Below are 21,872 nucleotides of genomic sequence, written 5' to 3' on the forward strand. Positions count from 1 at the left end.
TTTCAGAGCACTGCTTGGCAATATTAAGAGTAAAACATTAAAAAAATTAAAAATAATATTTTTGGTGCAAAATACACTGCACACACAAGGGATTAACAGTTTATTCCGGACCTCTGTCTTGAGATATGAAATCCTCAAAGCTACAGCTCTGCTTCCTACATTTGAAAGGCATCCTGTGTATAGTGAGCACTCTATCAGTGTCTTCTAGGAAAACAAGTCATAACAGTTACTTTAATGTCATTTTCAAGTCAGAAGTGGAACTCGTATTCCTTAACAGGACAAGATTTCTGCAGTCTCAAGAAACAGACCAACCAAACACAGCCCAGACAGGTTATACAAGCTATTTCAAGTTGCATTATTGCAAGGCTTACATTTCAATGACCATGTTAGCAGCGCCGGTTCTGCTGCTTCCATGATTAAAAACAAAAATCCCATGTGCCAGTGCAGGGAATCTGATCTTGCCATTGTGCTGCAGACAGGAGAACTCCCAGTCAGCGCCAGCAACACATGTCAGGCAGGTGGTAAAGGGATGAACAGCACTGACGAAGATAACTGAGACTGCACTGAAGTGTACTAGCCATGCCTTCCAGTTTGTCTGTCTGCACAACTCCTTTATAACTTCTCTTTCTCTTCTCTATTCCCACCCCAATACTGGTAGACAACTCCCACTAAAAAGGTCAAGGAGCTTGGATTTTCTATTGATGCATACAGACAACCTACAGGATTCAAACTGCAAGCTCTGATTCTGCTTCCAAGTTCCTTCATGGCTAATCATTGACACAGAAACAGATACAATTTGGAGTTTAAGACACCAGAAGCTGACTTTATCTGGGGATAGATCACTTCACCTTCTCTAGAAGAGTTTCAAAAACCATCAAACTAAGTTTAAATGGAAGCGCGCAATGCCATCATTCGTCTCTGCAGAAGCAGTACTATATTTAACATACAGACACATTACAGCTAAAAAGACCACCCCCATAGTAAAGACAAAACCACTTCATGACCTGATTTTTAAAGTATCAGCCAAGACTTGCTACAGCAGTCCAACACATGAAGCAGATGAAGATTAGCCTCTCAGCTCTGCTTGTCCTACGACTACAGCTCTGACAGGCATTAGTAACTCTTCCTGAACACAGCCTTTCCTGGCACTAGGGGGTAGGGGATGAGATCACGCTCTCTAGCAAAGTGAAAAACCACATTTGGCCTAGTGAAAAGTCAGCACAAGTATGTTTTAAAATCTCAGAATTGCTCCTCTCACCTGAGCATATTTAAGGTATGTGGCTTTGCACTTTTTACCCACACACAAACCTCTCTTCTTTAAACAGTCTTAGTATACTTCTTGAATCAGAAAAGCACATCCTTAAGATACACTCAAAATGGAAAAAGTCTGCATAATTTGAATCACCAAGGATTAACCATTTAAGCCACCTTTAAAATAAAACACTCATCCTCCCACTTCTCACACACATATACCCTCCCTTCCTCCTAAAGGAAAAAAAAGAGTAAGGCGCTGCCATTTAAAACCAAACCAAACCAATTCATAACAAATTCAACTCCCTGCTTTTCTGTTTCCTTCCATAGAGTAAATAAGTCTTTCAGGGAAACATTTTTTTTGTTAAATAACAACTAAACTAGAAAATTACAGAAAGTCTGCCTCTCTAACCTATGACCATTTGTAAGCCTGGCAGAAGTTCTTCCTGACTTGATACCAAGGGGGCAATGTATTCCCCATCTAGCCCCTTCTAACATTCATAAAATTATCATAAGTACAACTCTGCTTTTTGTACCCAGAAACCAGCACATGGGAATGTTTTACAGCATTATTGCACTCAAAAGTGATGGTGCTGCAGACAGAAATACAAAAAAGAACACTAAGCCTCACTTTGCTCTGTGAGTTACCATTCACTAGTTTTAGATAAACACAAAAGCACCTTCTATGCAGCGTAGCTAAATTCCTGCTCAAATAAAAAGCTGTATGACCTGAACTTTTCTTTTAGTGAATTACTTTGTTATTTAGGAGGACTGTTTATCTATACATATGCTAAGAGGAAACCCCAGTCCTAATTAAGTCTGTAAGCTTATGCTTTACTAACAGTGCAAAAGCAAAGTTTCATATTTGAAGCAGGGAGCCAGGGAATTTTTGGCAAAAATTAGAACATTTACATGATGCAGTGGAAGGCAGGGTTTGGTGATTTGTTTCTAAAAATCTTTGCTGCATTCTGCCACGTTCCATAAAGTTGCCAGAAACATGGGTTGGTTTTTTTGTTTTGTTTTTATTTTTTTTAGAAAACAAAGTTTATCAATTAAGCTTCAAAAAATGTGAGTTAATCTGTTAAATCTTAGAACTAGATATTTTTTTAATTATTTTCAACTTATTTACAAAGTATATGTACAGCTAAGAGGAAAAAAAAAGACAGAAGGTCAGTAGAAAACAGAAGGAGTTGTCCCCTCCCTGCTGTACTAGCCTGCTGGTTTGTCTCAAAATATATGAGACATTCAAAGGGGAGTTACTTGGAGGTTGGTGTTTTGTTCTTTTTTTAACAACATGCCTAGAAAAATCAGTTCATTAACCTCTAGTGTTCTTAGGGTGCGTTGTAAATTTCTCATTGCAATCACTGAGAAGTTTCTGCCTCCCTCTCATACTTCAGAGACAAAGGATTATTGGGGAAAAGGAAATAGAGAGGAGTTGCGAGGAGAAGACTACTCTCCAGAAAGAACACACAGATGAAATCCTAGTAATTGATTTAACAACTGAACATGCAAGGAACAACAACAACAAAAAAACCCACTAAGAAAACTCTACTCCAGTACTGATTAAAGTTTTTTTTCCCCCTTAAATTAAGAATGCAAGGATCTCTGACTTCTTGTTTTCTCCTTTTAAACATGATGCAAAATTTCATATTTAGTGCCAAACTATTTTTCCCCTTCTAGCAATCCACTTTATCTTGGAAAGAACTGGCTTGTGGGAATGATGCATTAGTGAGGCAGAAGTGCCTTAACAGTTTTGGGAAGAGGTCCAGAGTCCGAAAAGGGGATGATCTGGGCAGTGCTGCAAGGCTGCAGGCATGAAATGCAAAACTAGAGGTATCTCTGACTGTCAGTGGAAGTGCTACTGCACTTCAGATGGGGAGAACTTCAGGTATGTGCACATCCCCTGCTTAGAAAAAATTCGAAGAATAGGTTGTACATCTACCACAGACGTTCGGGGGGTGGTGGGGGGCGGAATCAGAAGAGCAGCCAATGCCTCAACCACAGAACAGTGACAGTCAAGGACAACTACCGCTTTCCATTCCCACAGCAGAAAGGAGTGCTATTAACTCAAGCTGCCAGCAGGGGGAAATGCCAAACAAGCGGGGGGGGAAGGTTAAAAGAGCAAGCCGCTAAAGATGAGGAATAAAATGAAAACAAAACAAACTAGTCCTCTCTCCCTCCCCATATCCTCAGCAGTTAAGGAAAGGAAAGATTCTGCTCCTGGAGATGCGAGGCAGGATAAAGGAAGTCAATACGACTCAAACTAATAATTTATTTTGCTCATTCTTCCAGGCTTTAGAGAGGAAACACTAAAAGTGCCAGTCCAAAATATAAGCATTTAAGAATTAGCACCAGCAAGCAAAAACAAGCTTTCAGTTTCAGTATTAGCACAGAGTGACTGCAAATCACTTAAAGCTTTCTTAAATCTAGCATTTATGAAGCGCAAAGTTTTGTGATTACACAACTGAGAGCGCTGAGGTGATAGAGTATGAGTTTTTGAAGGACTATCCACCATGAATATATGAACTAATTTAATTAAAGTGAAGACATATATTCTAGAAAACCACTCTACTTTACAGAAGACTTTCCATTACATTTATGCAGAATCCCAAGAGCCTGGACTTTTTTTACTGAAGAGATTTCAGCACAGCAGGGGTCCCATTAAACACCCTGTTTTTCCTCCTACCTTATAAATATTATCTGTATACTATTTCCATGGTTACAAAGTACAGTGAAAACTACTTAAAGGGAGTATCAGTTAAGGGAATAAATCCATGTTAAACCTATTTTGATGAAGGGGAGCTTGCCTGCAACAGACAGGAAACAGACACAATTACACAATGCATTTTAAAATTAAGAAATAGAAAACAAAATGTGAAAAATCGTTGAACAAAGAAATTTAACATGCATTCACAATGCAAAAAAGACAAGCCCTGCAATCACAAGGACTTTCAGTTTAAAGCATCACAGGCTAAGAATCACACGGAGCAACAGGAAGATTTTCAGTGACGGGTTTATGGAGATGAGCTACACAAGCTTCTACTGACGCTACCTTCCCACAAGTATCAGACAGAAGCTAGGGTCACACATAATAATAGGCAAACATTTAAAAAATGCAGATGAATTGTGATTAGTAATTACTTGGTAGGTCATCTTACAACAACAGGTACTCTGCTATACTTCCATATTTATAAAGCTCTTTCAAAATCAGATTCTGTACTTTCAGTAAAGCTCTTCTCTCAGTGTACCCATGAAACCTGCTAGCTGAATGATAGTTCTTCAAGCATGCACAAGGAAAGATTAGACTAACAGTACACCAACAGGTTTAAGTAAATCCCAGTTCTGCTCGGAGTTAATAGTTCTACTTCCAGTTCCTCCACTTTCATTTAATTTATTTGGCAGCTGGAACACTCCCACAGGCAGCTAATCTGACCAAGGCACTCTATGTTCTCTTCTAGCTGTGAAGTCCTACCACCAGCAGTCCCCACTCTCTTGCTGGGAGGAGTAGGGAATGAGGGGGTGTTACGCTCTGCAGAAAGTTGAAGTGATTCAAACAGGACTGTGTAAAAAGGTCAAAGAGAAAAATCATCATTTCGGATGTAAACACTAAAATTAAACCAACCTGTGCTGTTTGTGCTATGGGTCAACTTTCATGTCAATATACTGGAAAAAGTACTGGACCACACTTCCTGTCTGGCACAGTTCTTATATAAACTGGCCTCTTCCTTTTAATTATTTTAACACATGTATCAAAAATAAGCCATTTTAGGCATATAAAGTACAGTGGCATAAACGTGAAAATTAGCTGCTAGTGTGAATAATTGTGTTCTGTATTTTATGATACTGAAAAATACTTAAAAGAATACAGAAACTCATTTTATCTTTTGTAGAACTTAACAGGAAGTGAGATGGCTCAAAATGAGCAACTACACAAATTCTTGCCTTTACAACACTACAGATCACTGGCTCTAATATGTCACAGGCTTCTGAATAATTGTCAGAAGACAATATGAAAATGATTTATTAGTGAACAGATGTTCACATGACAAAAGTATCAAAGAACAATCGTTTGCCTCCTAATCTGTCTTCAGATTTTAAGAACAATATGAAAAAGGTAATGCTTCTCACTTGCTAGAAGTTGTTTGTTTTCTAGAAAGAATACTAGCAATTTAATTTCACACAGTTCTATACAAAAAAGTCTGACTTGTGTTGACTCTGTTGGGTGCTCTGAACCCTGTGAAAGGCAGCTGGAACCCTCTGCTGCTACAGAAAGGTATCACATTTTCCTCTCCTCTTCAGCAAATAGAACACCTGTTCTAAGTACAGCCTGATAACATTTACTAAAACATATTCCCATTCTACATTTGAATTGCTTTTTTAGTCAAACTTATTTCACCAGCAATTATTTCATTATACTGTGTTGTGACTTTGGCATTTTTGACCTCCAGTGCACAGAGACTCCTGGAAAAAAAAAAGAAAATAAAAAAGACCAGCTTAAGACCCTCTAACAGTATGTTCTGTGTATAGATTAAATGAAGAAAAACATGAGTTTCTAGTTTTGTGTGCTGATGAATTATGATAGAGCACTTAAAGGCATCAACATATTTTACAAGTAGTCGAAATAAAAAGGCAGCAAACAGAATTAGGTAAAACGTGCTTGTTTCAAACTGAACTGCACAGAATACTGAAAGCTCCTTTCTCTCCCCCTCCATCCCAAAATAAAAGCGTGAGTGAGAAGGGATTTCATTACATTCTTAGAACTGTTATAAGCCAAGTCAAACCCAGCCACTCACATTTAGCATGCGGGCTGTACACACTCCTAAGTACATCACACTGAGAAAACATGCTTGCTGAGCTGTCTGCCTTCCCAAGGCCTCCAACGCAACTGTCGCTAGGCCTAAATCAGGTAAGCTCCGTGTGCAGTGCTGCTGCAGATGAGCACGAGTCCACCCCTTCTCCTCATTTGCCTTCAGATTTAAACTACCAGATCATTCCAGCATGAGCTTTTTCCCCTCTACTTCCTTTAGCTATAGTGTCTGTACTTAAAAAGATGAGGGAATCACAATTTACTGTGCAAGATTTTGCCCTAATTCTTTTCTTCTTTACTACACCAGCTACCCTGAAGCTTCTGAGCAATAACTGGCTGTTGTTTTTTGTTCCTCGAATGCAACAGGACTTAAGTCCGCCAGGCTGCATTGCTGTTCTTGCAGCATACCTCTAAGGGGAGATTATCCCCTCTTCTCACTTGCTTCCTGCCGGGCTCTGCAAACATTCAAATTTCCTCATTCTCTCAACAGATAAACAAGTCCAACACCAGCTCAATATTCACACATTTCTCTCTCTCTCAACACCAATTCCTTACTCCCGTTGATTTTCAGACAAAGCTATTAAATAAAAGTGTAATTAAGTGGTGGCCGAACTATCTCAAGCATTCTCTTATAAAGAACTTGATTTTTCTGCCAGGTTAATCCCATTCTGAAAACTACTTTAAGCCTTTTACTTTATTTAATTCAGCATTTTTCTGCTTTTAGGATTCCTTGTCTACCTTGTAGCTTTGCAACACCCAGGTTCAGGACAAAAAAGTTTCATCTCCACATAGCATGAACTTTCCCATCCAGGCAAGATGGAACAACGCTGAGATAAAAACCACATTTTCTAATAGCTTTAGCCTGAATGACATTTTGGATAAAGTACTTGATGCAACACAGTCTGATGAGACTGACACAAAACTACTGGGGAAACAAAACATCATGAACTAAGGTACAGATGAAATCTCAAAATTCATCTTCATCAGGCCAAATGAAAAGGGGTAACATTCTGGATGTCAAATTCTCAGGCATATCAGAATACTGCATTAAAAAAAATTTTTAAAGAACACTAAGACTTACCTCTAAGTACAGAAATACACACTTTACCTGAATACTGGAGGCAAAAATAGTTTCCATTGTACTTTTTCTTAAAAAAAACCTACACAAAAAAATCAAAACCAAGCAAAAAATAAAAACATCAAAGTTTGTTCCTTCCAGGGAATGGTCCACAGCAATTAAAAAAATAAAGGATTTCCCAGACAATCCAGAGTACATGCAACTTTTTTTTTAGAATATATAAGTATTTAAACAGTGATTTAACTAGCTCATTGCAATGGAAACCCTGACAACACTTGATACTCCATCATAAATGTTTTCTGTCCTAAAGAACTCACTATTAGACAACAACCAACACAAGAGAGACTGACAAGTGAGAACAAGTCTGTATACGCACCTTGGAGAGACCTGTTTTCCTCATTACAGATTTGTTTTCTGATCTCAAATTCTGAGCAGCTGTTTCCCCCCCAACCCTATTCTGCACAATATACCTGACCTAAGTAACAAGGTTTATTTCAGTTCCTTGTTTTCCAAGAAACACTTGCCCTAGAAGGAAGGAAAAGCCAGCGTACACCACCCTCCACACCTTTGTCAGCCCCTTCTTCTGCAACAAAACATATATATATCCTTGTACCAGGCAGGAGGTATTTAAGTTCCCAAAACAAACACAAGCATTTTAAAGACTTATAAATCAAGAGGCATTTAATGTCTCAGAAGTCACTCCTAGAGAGTAGTAGTCCCTATTGTCATTTTAACGTGTGCTAAATGGCATACTTTCAAATAATCTATTGGAGAAACATTAAGAATCTCAATTATTTCAGCCCTTTCTATTTTCTCAAGTTGCATTAACAAGTACATAATATCTGGCACAGGTTCTGTGGGGGAAGCGGCTTGCATATCAACCTTTCTTACACACTACAGGCTCCAGTCCTGGAAGAAGGCAGAATGTTAAGTAGTACTTTTTTTCTGAAGAGGGCAGGATGGTTGTTTAGCAAACAGACCAAAGGACCCTGGGATCAGCAGCAGCACATGTTGCCATTTCAGAACTAGTTCATTTGAACAGCCTCTGTCAAGTCACTTAAACCATTTCATCTTCCAAACACAAACACAGAAGAACAATACCTGCTTTATAACAATGCAAGTATTCATTTCTTAGCTTTGTATGTTTTTAGAAGTGTCTGGATAAAGCTCACGAATACACAAAACAACTGTTTGTCCAGGTAGAGACAGAACCGAAGCAAGCATCAACTGCTTAGGTTACCTGTGCTACAAAACCAAAACACGTTACTCAGACTTCTTATTCATTAACATCTAGAACTGCCAGTCTTTTTCAAAATCTGCATAGAAGTTCTTATACAAGCAGTCAAGATAACAGTAATTTTTATGAATTAAACTTTTTGCAGTTATTAAATTCCTGCTGCAGTCACACAGTACACTAGACTGTTCTAACTCCACAACAGATTAATACTAGCCTACCAAAAAAAATATTTCTTTCACAACTTGCGAAGCATCACAAGTATGCACCCACACAAGAGCACAAGCTGCGAAGAGCTTCTGAATGTAATAATGTAAAATTATAATTCACATTACCACAAGCACAAATAGCAAGGAAGTTGAAATGGGGTTCGTTGCCTCAACAGTAATCTACACCACCTAGATATGTGAAAATTTGTACAATCCATACACTCCGAGCAAAGCTGAGGTAAAGGATGCAATTCCTACAGTGGGTAAATTGTTACAGTCTGGATGTCACATCTGCATATTCATAAGTGAAGCATTAGTCGTCTTGTCCTCCAGCCTAGAGTCTTCTGGATGGAAGTGTCTATCACAGCTCCTCTTCCTACCCCACAGATATGCTAAGAAAGAACACATGTACTACTCTGTCAGTCTCATTATTGATTCCCCAATCAATACTTAGAGCAGCAAGGGAAAGGTAAATTCACATGTAGAAGCATAATAATCAAAAGAAGCATTACTTTCTAGCAATATTTCTTCTCTGAAAAGTGTCTGTTCCCACTTTCCTAAAAATTCAAGTAGTTACTACAAACTTCTCCAAAAATAAAACTCAGGTGTTCTAGTTAAACAAGGTTTAAACCTACAAGAGTTAACAGCTGCCCTCTGCCTGACAGTCAAACTGTCTTAAAACTGATCATAATATCCCTCACTGAGATCAATGGTGAGTGAGAAGTTTTTATTTGAAACTCTGGTTTGAAAGCCAAAAGTGAAAATCCTACTAAGGTGAAAGAAGATATAAGCAGTGGATTCTTGATACTTGTTCAAAAAATAAACTTACAGCTCGTCATAACAAAAACACCACAGATTGGATAAAAAGGCAAGACAGGGACTTCTACAAACTGGAAGAGGAAGGAAATTTTAAAAAGAGGCAGGGAATGCCACTACCTACCCAAAGTGATATAATACATGGTACTAAGCTTACAAAGCACTGGCCATTTAAAAAAAAGTGACATCTGTGAGAAACATACTCGTCTAAGCATTCGTATAAAAGATTGCGATCTTAATGAAATGAAGCTTTTGGACCTCCAACTTCAAAGCAAAATGACACTGGAATATATACATCTTCAACAGCAAAAGGTTCACACACTGCACTGCATGAAAAAAAAAACCAACAAACCAAAAAGGAACGTGAACCCTTTGTACACCTCACAGCACCTTAGAGCAAAATCCATGAGAGGACCTTTCCCTTCTTAAAAATATATTAAAAGGCTGAAAATAAAGAAAACACTAAACAGTCAAAAAGCAGGGAAGTTACCGTAACAAGGAACAGGGTTGAGTCTGTGAGCATACTTTTAACTGATCTGGCAGAAAGGGAGGTTGCAGACATTATGATGCTTTCCATTATTCCAGATTCCATTCCATTCCAGCCTTCCATTATTCTGGATAGTTAAAATTAAAGCAAACTTCAAAGAGTTATAGGGGATCTGATACTACTGAATGATTGATTTTCATCTGTCATTTTGTTGTACTGTGTCGACAAGTACAAAGTAACATACTGAGAGGAAAAAAAAATACCCCTAGCTATAAATACACAACAATGAGTCTAAACTAGGCATTGCTACTTACGAAAAAGATTTTGAGATTATTGCAAGTAAACAGTTCAACTCCCAGCAGCAAGAAGTCAGAGAAAATCTCAGAAGGTATTAGAAACAGAACAGAGAACAGAATTCTGCTGTGATGCACGCTGCACGTAATTCTGGCTGCTCCACCTCAAAAAGGGAAGATCTAGAAATGGTACAGAGAGGAATGACAATTAGGGAGCATGTTTAAAACAAATTAAACTATTTTTTTTCGCATCAGCCCATCACACACACAGAAAATGCAGTTAAACTGTGTGGAACTTACTGCCGTGGAACACTACAGAAGCCACGGATATAAATGAGTTCAAAAAGGCAGCAAATTCACCTATAGATAGTTTGATGTTGCTATTCATGATGCAATAGCCCAAGTGTAGCTTCAATCTCAGGCAGCGGCTAAACAAGTGTCTGTCAAAATTTTCTGTTAATATTTCAGCAGTTGACAGAATTCACCCATTTCCTACGCCATTCAGTCAGCTGCTGCTGCTGCCCACTGATAAAGGCAAGATGCTGGATTAGATGGACATTTGGTCCAGCACAGTGTGTTAGTTCTTACATTTAATCACACCGAGCAGCCATACCAGTACACGTCTTGGGTTGTTTTGGAGGTTGGTTCTTCTGGTAAATAAAGTAGGCTACAATTCAAACATGTTATGTTGAAGCAGAAATCAAACTGTTTTATGCTTGTTGTGTAATATAATGCAATACTGAAATAAAGACATGATCAAATATTCAGGGGTGTGGGAGTTTTTTGTTTTCACATAGCCCATCAGACTGCTGAAAAATTCTCCTGTAAGACCCTTGCTAATCAGGATGTCAACCCAAGGAGATTCAGGCAGTTAGTCTCTCCTAACCAAGAAAAACCCAGAAAGTTGGAAAGCAGCACTAAACATAAGCCATGGATGCTTGCTTGGAAAAACTGCCAAGACCCATTTAAGATTGGCAACAATTTGGCTTCCTCCCAGCTGACCAGAGGAAAGATGTCCTGAACCAATGGATTCAAAGGGAGCATATAGATGAATGCCTGACTCTTCTCCAAGAAAACTGAACTTGCCAAAGTCATCAGGTCCTGTCTGACCCTGGAGCAGTACTGGATGATCTCCTTTTTAATAAGGAAGTCTAGCTCAAGAAGTACTACTGTCGCAGAAAATGTATAACCTCAAGCTGAGGCCCAGGACAAACATGGAACAGAATTCTGCTAGGAAATACTGCCTAAACAATTTGGTGAATGTCTGCTTTCTCATCACTGTCAGCTTCCTTCTCTCCTGACAGATGAGCTTTTGAAGTTAGCCAAGCTGAAAGCCATGTAGGATAAACAAGCAGGTCTCAATCTGTGAGAAACACAGAAGTTTCATTTTCTAGAGCCCAAATTACAATGGGTGTAGAAAACAAAGCAAGTGTCCAGTGTACACCACCTTCCAGTACTGCTGTAGGCAGTATGATGAAGATGGATGTAACCAATAAGCTTATCCTCCTATCAGGAACAAGCAAGTATCAAGGATAGAAATGTATAAGAGCGAGCAGAAGTTTTTTGATCAGTTTCATGAAGACGCAGACATTGCCTCATTAAAATTATTGCTCAGCTACACTGGTGAGAAAGCTGACCACGATCCAGTTTCCATGAGAAATCTCCTAAGTCACACATAAAGACAAAACCCAAGAATTTCAGGCTGTGCTACCTTTTGTTTTCATTTCACATAGTAGGTAGTATAATTTTGTTATTTAAATAACCTTCTGCTTATGGAACCACACAGGTAGGTTTGGGGGTCTTTCATTTTGTTTTGGGAGGGAGGGTTGTTATCTAGGCCAGTAATAGCACTGAAATTGGTCCTGCTGAAAGAAAACAGCAACATAATGCCTTTGCCATCCTAAAGATCATTTATGCAAACCATACAGGCAACAAACAGCACTATAAACTAACAATTGAAAGAAACTGGCACTCCTATTTGTAGTTGGGAACTTCAGATTTACTAGATGTTCTCTTGCTCCATGCTGTCACAGGCTGGATGTTTCAGGCTGAATTTGCTGGTATCCCTGACAGAACCACCAGAAGATCTACTCATAACATATGCGTGCGTACTAACTTTATCCATGCTTCAGTGCTTCGGCTGATCATCCAAGAAGCAACATTTCTCTCTTCTCTATCCCACCAGTAAAGCCCATCGCGGATACATGATTTGTCTTCCAGATATGCAACTTGGAAAGTTTTCTTCTGAAGTGCCCCATCTCTCACTGAGGACAAATTCTAGTATCAAGCAAGGTATAACAGAGCTCCAAGCAGTACCAATCAACCTCTCAAAACTCATTCACATTTTTTGCTCACAATAATAACCAAATGCTTATCCTAGTGCTCTCCCCTAAGTTCAAGGGGACTTTCTCTTTTCCTCCGTATCTGCTGACACTTCTTCAACTACTACACAGGAAAACTCAGTTGATTCCAATATATTCCAAAACATAGGCAATGATTTTGATGCATCTTCTTTTCTTCTCACACATTAGGCTGGGTAGAGACGGAGGAAGAAATGGACAACTGTATGGATGTCTCCAGATTTATGCGCATTTGCCTGCAACTCCAAGCCACTGGTCTTAGTGATGATGTAGCCTGACCCTTCCGGTACAATATAGTTCTCATGTTGGTTTACTTCACATTTCCATGACACCTGCCTACAACACAGAACTACTTCCTTTGGCAACATGGAGAACAATAACTGAAAGTCTTCTCCAAAAAAACACAGTGCCAGCCAACACTATCTCTTCGGATCTCAGGCCTTTAATGCCAAGGCAATATACCTGAGAATTATTTTAGAAACATCATTTCATTAAGCAGTGATGATATAAGTGGGACTAGCTGCACATGAACAGGAGAAGCGTGCCAATCGCTAAACTGTTAACACAAGAAGATACTCCAGGAAGTTTCATCACACCCATCTATAAGTCAAGAGATCACCAAAACCAGAATTCTACTTCACAGAACTCACAGTGTAGAGTATGTGACCCTGTAGTTACGGAAGTTGCCTTGTATTTGGCCTTGAAGCTGTCTCCACAGTTAAAGAGTTGAGATATCCCACATAAAAACACTTCAGTAAAGAGACCATGCTAAACCAGCTTACTGCCAGAACTCAACCCCAGGTTTATGCAGAATCAGAGCCTCAGAACATTAACAACTCTAATGAAACATTAGAGGAGCGTATGCCAAAGTTTGAGCTCCACAAATACTCTTAAGACACCAGCAGATACCATAAGCAGTGCCACTAACGGTTGTAACAAGGGATACTCCAGAACAAGAGACAGGCATTTGAAACATCACGATTCAATATCCCACCAGAGCTCAAGAGCCTAATGCCATGGATAGTCACAGAGTCAACATCATGGAGCCCCTACGCACCAGACTCACACCTTTAAGTGAGCTATTTACAGTAGACAGCGAGGCATATAACAAAAAGGGAGCCATACCTTTCATGTTTGCATTGGAACATAGCATCCTTATTAAACAGCACTAAAAGAGCGAGTGGAAGCAACGCTGGACCAGCCAACTGGGACAGATGTGGAAATTTGGGTATTGCTGACTCTGCTGATTTTCCACTTGGAAAAGGGGTTCATCCAAATTAACAGAGCAAGGTATCTGTCCCTGAACAGTACTCACTTGGGAGGACTGCAGAATTCTGCTCACGTAAGCTGTACACAAAGTCATTTTAACAAGTGGTTAAGACTTCAGCACTGATGGCACTAGTTACTCAGTGTTCCTTTTGCTGTGCATTGAACCATTCCACGCAACTAGCTATGCTAATTCCTCTGTACCAGACTCAGAAAGTACAATACAGAAACAGTGATATTATGCAGTAAATATATCAGAACCTCGTTCACACACTAGTCATAGACAAAGTACATTCTGGAGATGTTTCAATTTGGTAAATGTAAGCACTAACCTTAACTCTGACTCTCTGGATACATTTAGGATGTGTGCCCATGTAACGGTATCTGTAAAAATATAATCATGCCTACAGGGTAAATTCTTGATTTAATTGTAGTATAATGCAGGGGAGCTAGAAAGGTGGGGGGAAAAAAAGTTTCAACAGCAACAACTACCACCACTGCCTTTCTTCTGGATTTTTTTTCAGGTTCTGCAGAACTTAATTCAGGACTGCTTCTTGGCACCAGTGCTTACCTATGCAGCTCAGATTTCACTGGATTTCAAATTCACATTTATTAATCATTATCTCCCCTATGCATCAGAAAGTCTCCCATCCCCATTCAATCCTCTACTTTCCTTCAACCCAAGATAACCTAATAAAAATAAAATATATCCAAAAGTTCAAAACCAAAGTACCCTATTTATTTTGTACAAGCAGTTTTACAAGAATCTCAACTCCTTTGGGGCAAGCAGTGCTTATCGGTACACTGCCCATACTTAATCAATAAATCATTTTTAGGCTTGTTTTTGTTTACAACATAGCAATATTCAGGACTTGAAGGGAGCAGGCAGTTTACTGGATTAAAAACACAAGTGAGGGCCTCCGTTCCTAGCTTAAGGCCTCCACAAATTTAGCACAATGCAGAATAAATCAATTTCCCTCTGCCTCAGTTTCCAATCTGAAACATGGGAGTAATACTACTTACCAGACTGACCTGTTATCTTTCAAGTGGAGCAGATTCCCAAATAATAACAGGCACACCTATACTCAAGTGAATAAACTATGCTGATTCACAATGGCAGACTGCCTGGGCCAAATTCCATGCAGTATTAACAAGTCAACAGGAAGCACTCCAAAATTATTTCACTGATGTGCGCTGATCTTCCTTCCCCTACATTCCAGTCAGCTGGTACTCTTGCTGCTCCCTGTAAATATATAGGCACAGGTATCAACCTCAAATTCTGTCTTCCCTTCCCCTTTTATTATATTCTCCCTCCTTACCCCTTAAAAGCCTTTTTTTTCCTCCTTCTCCTCAAAAGCACACAAATGGGAACTGTAGCATCTGGAGAATGGTATTTGTAGCTGGGGTAGTCACACTCAGTGTGGGAGTACTGATGGTAGTCACTAATCTGAAAGGAAAATTCAAGTAACCATACACTTAATAGAAGTTCCTTTCTTCTCAAAACCATGATCATTCAATACAAGATTTACACGCTATATCACATAAACATAACACTGAAGCGCTGTGGCAATCTAACATGGAATCACATAAGTACACGTTTAGTGTTTAATGGAAGAAAAGCTGAGTGCAAGACTGCTGTAAAATGAAAGTAGATCTTCAACTACAAGAAAAACCAAGTTTCCAAAACATTTTTACTCACACTGATTGCCATGGATTTTTAACTGGTTGGTTACTCAAAATAGGAAGACTAAACCACAGATTTATCCATTTTTAGCAGCCACTACGACCAATCTCATTTTCAACTTTCACAATGCCGATACAGAGTGAAAGGGTATCATGCAGCATGGTAGAGTTACACTTCCTAAACAAAGGGATCAGCAGTTTGAAGAATGCTGCTAGCACCAGTCAAAATTTTTTTTATTCCCAAGGAGCCAGGACCTATCCCCCAGTGACTGCACCCAGAGAATATAGTAACGTGCTGCTGAGGGATTCTCCTCTTTCACATCCTCTCACACCAGCTCACCACATCCTTCACCTGCTCTCCTGGGACTTACTGATTCCATGTACGCAACAGCCCCACTCCAACATTGTCCTAGGAGATGCAGACAGCACGCACACAGCAAGAAGGCATACCATCACAGCAGACACTAAGATGAGACACAATGGCATGGGGCACTGAACTAGTACTGCATATGCCACAGTAGCATCAAGACCAACACTCACAATGACATATTTACAGTCACAGCACTACTGTGGTATCAGTGTAGGGCCCATCGTTACGGTTACTTCTTTGCAAAGTTACTCTTTAAACAAATTCTGTTACCTAAAAATTAAGGCCCAGATTTTTAATGGTCCTATTGCTGTGCTAGTGAAGATATTTAAACACATCTCCACACACACACAGAAATTCTCATGCACTCCTTTCATTACATCATCCTTACATATTCCTCTCATTGCTCTTTCAAGGATGGCTTTTTTTTTCCCTTTTAAAATCCCTTTGAGAAAAATCCCAGCTCCTCTCAATTTAAACTCTGGTTATTACATAGCAGAGGGGGAAAAAAAGCCGTATGAGGACCAGAAACATACATGAAAGTTTATCACATGGTTTTAAGCCCCTTCTAATACAACTTCTGATCCCCAAGAAGCCCATACAAGTCTTACCGCCTACTGGACTACTGAGGACCACAGCATGGAAAGTAATGTAGAGAAAACAAAATATAATCGTAACACAATGTTATATTGCTGAAGGCTTAAAATGTATCCTGCATATGTGGGAAAGTTGCAAAAATTATGGAAAAAATATGCAGGTAGTATTTACTGCCCTTCTTGCATAACAAGAGTTCCTGAAGAAGCTGCAGGAGCTTCTGGCATACCCAAGAGAAAAATACAGGCATGTCTCATATGCAGTACTTTCTACACACAACAAACAGGGATTTAACAGATACTTGTCCCCTTCCTTAGTTTAAGTTTTCAAAAGCCTTAGAGTAAGACAGCTTATATACATGATGATTAAATCATCCATTATATCAGCAATATACTTGGCATAAGGAAAAAACAGCAGTTTTTGGACAAAACCAATCATGGGCAGAGAAGGGTAGATTAAGTTAGAAAAGGGAAACCAGAAAGAAGGTCCCAACTTTTGAGGAATCACACATTTATCTTCCATCAGGAAGCAGCAAACCTAAGATCAGTATTTTAGCTCATGCAATTCTATAGTAATGGCAATGTCAATGCAAAACAACAACTTGAGATACTGGTACCCACACAGTCACAGACCTATGCTGAACTAATGTTGAACTAATCAGCTCTGCAGCTGAGAAGATACTGTTACTACCACAAGCAGCTAAGCTGGAGCACGCATTTAACAGGCCAGCCACAGCAGGGTTTGACTGGCTGCAAAACCTGCAGTTCATAATCACAGAAAAAGCATTTGATTAAATTAAACACTGCACAATCTATGAGAGTTCTGCATCAACAGCCAGGCATCCAAATATAATTTCTGCAAGAGTAAGGTGGGAGAAGACACTGCAAGTTTTAAGCCAAAAAGAAACTGCCATACAGGGATGAGAATGATGTGAAGAGGGGAGATCTCCATGTTTACTTTGGAGCATGAAATTCAAAGGAAAAGTAGAGCTGGTAAAATATGCTAAAACACAGTTGGGAAATGGAAACTACGCCTCTGATTCTGAAACAAGTTTCATGATGACAAATCCCCCAATTTCAGCAGGATTCTCTGAGAATACAAAATAAGGTAGGGTGGGATTCCTCCTTGGGAGGAGAACTGCAGTTGACTCAAGGACAGGTACCTGGTGTTCAGAAGCAGCGCAAACCTTGCTAGCACTTCCCAATTTATTCCTGACCAGAATGTACTCTCTGAAAGGGTAATAAGGGAAGCTCAGGTAGCCACATCCTTTCCGTTTGGGGTCGGTGACAAGAGCATCCTGAATACAGCAAATTCATACTACACACAGCAATAGATTTACATGATAAAGATGCTTATCGAAGACAATTAATACAAGCTAAGCAGCAGTAAAACAGTAAGGTATCCAGAGCTCCAGCTAGATGCAAATTAGCAAAAAGCTTCTTTATTAGTAATATAGGCCACTGCAGCCCTTTTATAAAGTTATAAAAAAGGTTTGTTAGTTGGGGGGGAAGCTGGTTTTTTTAGGTGGCTTTCTTTGCTTGTTTTGTTTTTTGATCCATCACAAGTCTGGCTATTCAAATTTCAGACTGAACATCTCAGCTGGGGCAGTTTTGTGACACTGGCAAGAAGGAAGACACAGAGACAAAGAGTATTCCTTGAATACATCAAGGACTAATTTCTGGCTTTCATGTAAAATTTTGTCATGTTAGCAAATTAAGCAAAAGCCCTGAATAAATACATTCCAAATACTTACAAATAGTTACAGGAGCTCAATATCATCCACTTTTTAAATTAAGCAAAGACACTAGGAGACAAAGTATGTGGTGCAAGACCCCCACCCCCCCCCCAAGGGCCCACAACAGCATCTTAAACAGACACCAGATTCTTGAAACTTTGTCAAGTGCTTCAGCCCTGCAAAATCCTCTTAAAACTCTCCGATCAACTGGGAAGCTTCCCTTTGACTTCAGCAGGGCCAGGATTTCCTCCCAGCTCAGGACACTTTTGCTCTTAGGAGATAAGTACTCATAGAGGAGTTTTTTCCTTTACAATTGTGCATCAAACCCTTTTGTACATCCCTATTACCCACATTCCTTATCTAGAATACCCTGATACAGCAGCATTACAAAGGGCACCGTTGCAGGCGCTCTACGGAGGGTAAAATGTCCTTGAAGGACAAGATATATCATCATTCCACTACCTACAGATTTATCTTGGTTGCTTATCCTGCCTGTTGTGTAGGCCTGCTCAGTCAATGAAAGGGAATTTCATCCTTGCACGGCAACAACGACAGCCTTTCTAATCATGTCAATATACTAATAGTAACCATCTCAGCTAACCGTGTGGCCTGTCAGCAATATGCTCCACATGGGCTGTGAAGGGGCTAGGAACACTTAAAGAAAATTATATTACTAACTGTTTACAAACTGTATTAGTTACAGCATATGTAAGGTTTTAGATTAATCTCTGTATAGATTTACCTTTTTGTATCAATTTTAAACAGAAGTGTCAGCAACATACGGTGTGCACAATGCATTCCCTGCCTGAAAGAAGCTATTACCACCTAAATATCTGTCATATTTATTATCTCTACAGGTGAAGGAGAGAGCAACTTTTTGTTGGGTGGTGTGGGTTTGTTGGTTTGTTTGGGGTTTTTTTGGGGGGGTAGGTGGGTGGGGTTTACACAACTATGAAGCAAATTTATATTGAGTGGATTTTCCGGACACTTACTAAAAGAAGAGTTTTGCCACACAGACCTAGATATCAGCTAATTATGGTGAATGCCAAGAAGCTACTTTCCAACATTTTAAGTTTAGAGGTCTTGACCCTACTACTACTTATATAGGATCCGATTTTAAGCATTCAGATATCCTCTCTGACTTCTGCAGGACTTAAAGTAAAACACGTGACTTTTTGCAAGACTGGAGCTCTAATTTCTCCAAAAACATCAGAAAGGCTTATTTCACATCATTTGGCACTTAAATATAAACCTTTTTTATTATTCTCTCTCACAAACTGAAGAGCAAAGAAAACAACTGGGAACAGTTAACTTTAACTGTTGTCTCACTTAAAAATTCGGACAACTGCAGCGTCCAAAACCTGGCACATGAGACTACAGTGATTACTAAACTTGCTACCGGACTAACAACTGAAGTCAAATTAAGGTCCACTTTAACTTTAGCAAACCCCACCACATACTGCTAGTTAGCATCTTGAGTGAAAATACACAATTCCTACCACTATGAAAAAATAAGCACCCTGAAAGTTACTATTCCTGACCCCTACTCCAGAAACACTTCACCTTTCGATACAAGTCCAATCCAAGTCCAAACGTAGCGGTCGGGGATCAGGCACCCTGGAGAGGAGCCACCAGATGCGACCTGCTTCTGGCCGCACCTGCCGCTACCTGAGTTTGAGACCCTGGTCGCCGTGGCAACCGGCGGTCACGTTCCCAACCCCCCTCCTCCCCCCGCCCCCCGGCAGCGGCCCCGGCCGCCTCCCCAGCTCGGCGGCACAGGCCGGCCGGCCCCCCCAGTGCTCCGCCTCGAGAAACGCGGAGGGATCAGCGAGATCTCGGCAGGCAACAAGCCACCCAAATCCTTTCACTTTGGCAAAAACCCACTGTGTCAGTTGGGCAGCAATTTGAAAGAACACAACGGCCATACTGGCAGTAACGGAAGTCTCCTTCCAGAAGTTTCCATGCCTTGAAAGATGCCTTTCAAGGCATTGCCTTGAAAGATTAAAGGCCTCCAGAATATCAAACAGGATACTTGCAATCACAGGTGAAGCAAGGTATTAGCGCAACTATTAATATATTCTTCGTCCAAAAGCACACAGGCAACCTGAAGACTTCTTTCACCAACTGCTCTTCCCTAAACGTACTACCCAACTACAAACTAGACTTGTAAATAAAAATACGTGCCGCTGCACAGTAATAGCGGCGCAGGTTTAAGCTGACCAACTAAGAACTGTGCAAGAGATCAACAACCCGGTTTCTAGAACATTATAGCATCTTTCACTTGTCACCTCCAACTTCTACTCAGGAAAACTACAGGTCCCAGGATGCATTAGTACATCACAATCCAGGCAAGCTAGTCAGATGAAAACACAGCACTGCACAATGGGGCCTGTAGTTTCCATGAGCCATATTCTTACTGGAGAAGAGACCAGATGTAGGCCATATTACACGCTTCCACCGGCCAGCAAACAACATGCACGTACCGTACAGGGAGACCGCTGCTAGTCGTTGTCAGGTGAGCTGGATCGATGTCCGCCTCTCATATGTCAAAGAGGACAAAGATTTCAGTAACAATACACAGCAGCTAACCAATAATTCCTAAGGAATAATCAGCAGTTCAGCTACTTTCAAACATGAAGAACAGGGCACTGCTTTTTAACATCTTTATACTAAAATGCAGTCATTTCCACCCCCAAGACTCCTACATTTATTAATATTAAAGAGCACTCTTCTGAAGATCAACAGGAAAAGTATGTTTGGTGAGGGGCATATTCGCCCTGTCCAGAATTTAGTATTTGGTAATCAAATTACTCTCTTCCTCTATTTCTACAGTGTACTGAAGCAGGAGCTTGCCTCTCTTCTGAAAAGAAGCAAAGCTTAGCTGAAAATTAAATAGCCGTATCTCAGCATAGGCCTCAGAGAAGAATATGCTGTACTTCAGTTCAGTAAAGGGAAGGGCAGCTCCCCCTACCAGTCTGTTCTAAGAAGGTTTTAATCGGGAAAGGAAACAACCAGGGATCAAAATGATTAAGTCCTCCATTCTTTTTCTGAGCTCCGGATTATTATTATTACTAAAAAACAATAATATACATATATAATTCCATCAAAGTACGTATGTGTTTCACTAGTCTGCAAAACAAGACAGTCTTTGCAGCGTTTCCAGGCTAGCAGGCAGCACCCACAAAAACACGCAGAAGAAAAAGGACCAGGACTCTGACCTGAGAGAAAGGAGGCACCCCATTGCACAGAAGGACAAACAGTGACGCTCCAGTCACCTGAAAGATACCCTGATGTACTTTCCTGTAGAGGCAAGAGGCCTCAGGAGCATCTAAAGGTTTTGTCAATACAGCAATACTGTCCATAGGCCAAAGACAGCTGTTGCCATAGTTACTATCAGATGGCTTATCAGAAAATAATTATTGCGATTACTCAGAAGTTTTGTTAAAACAGTTTAAAGCTTCAATAGGATACCACTTGATCTCTTCAATTAACTGTTTGCAACTACGCTGCCTTTGGGATCCACACAGTTAACGACGCTTGGATCTGCAGGCTTGGAGGGGAACAAGGGAAGGAATCAATGTTCCTTCTCTCTTTCATACTGACAGCTTGTATTTTGCAGGCAGAAACAACGCAACCAAACTGACTGTAAGCTCGGCTGCTCTGCTAGAGTCCTCCTCTCACAGGCCTAGAGA

General features: G+C 40.0%; 1 protein-coding gene across 17 annotated transcripts in view; it reads right to left on the minus strand.

The window, feature by feature from the left end:
* PHF21A (PHD finger protein 21A) overlaps positions 1–21,872 on the minus strand; it is a 134,343-nt gene that overhangs the window by 106,473 nt on the left and 5,998 nt on the right. For 4 of the 17 annotated variants that reach the window (XM_064462560.1, XM_064462555.1, XM_064462562.1 and 1 more), the window contains exons 2-5: positions 15,121–15,248; positions 14,825–15,044; positions 14,134–14,185; positions 10,197–10,355 (exon numbers count right to left, since the gene is read on the minus strand). The exons of 4 other annotated variants lie outside the window; for them this stretch is intronic. The gene's annotated coding sequence lies outside the window, so the exon portion shown is untranslated. The remainder of the gene's footprint in view (positions 1–10,196; positions 10,356–14,133; positions 14,186–14,824; positions 15,045–15,120; positions 15,249–21,872) is intronic. 9 more of the 17 variants (XM_064462565.1, XM_064462558.1, XM_064462559.1 and 6 more) reach the window with 5 other exon arrangements.

This window comes from Phalacrocorax carbo, chromosome 10, assembly GCF_963921805.1.
Source record: "Phalacrocorax carbo chromosome 10, bPhaCar2.1, whole genome shotgun sequence".
Taxonomy (NCBI): Eukaryota; Metazoa; Chordata; class Aves; order Suliformes; family Phalacrocoracidae; genus Phalacrocorax; species Phalacrocorax carbo.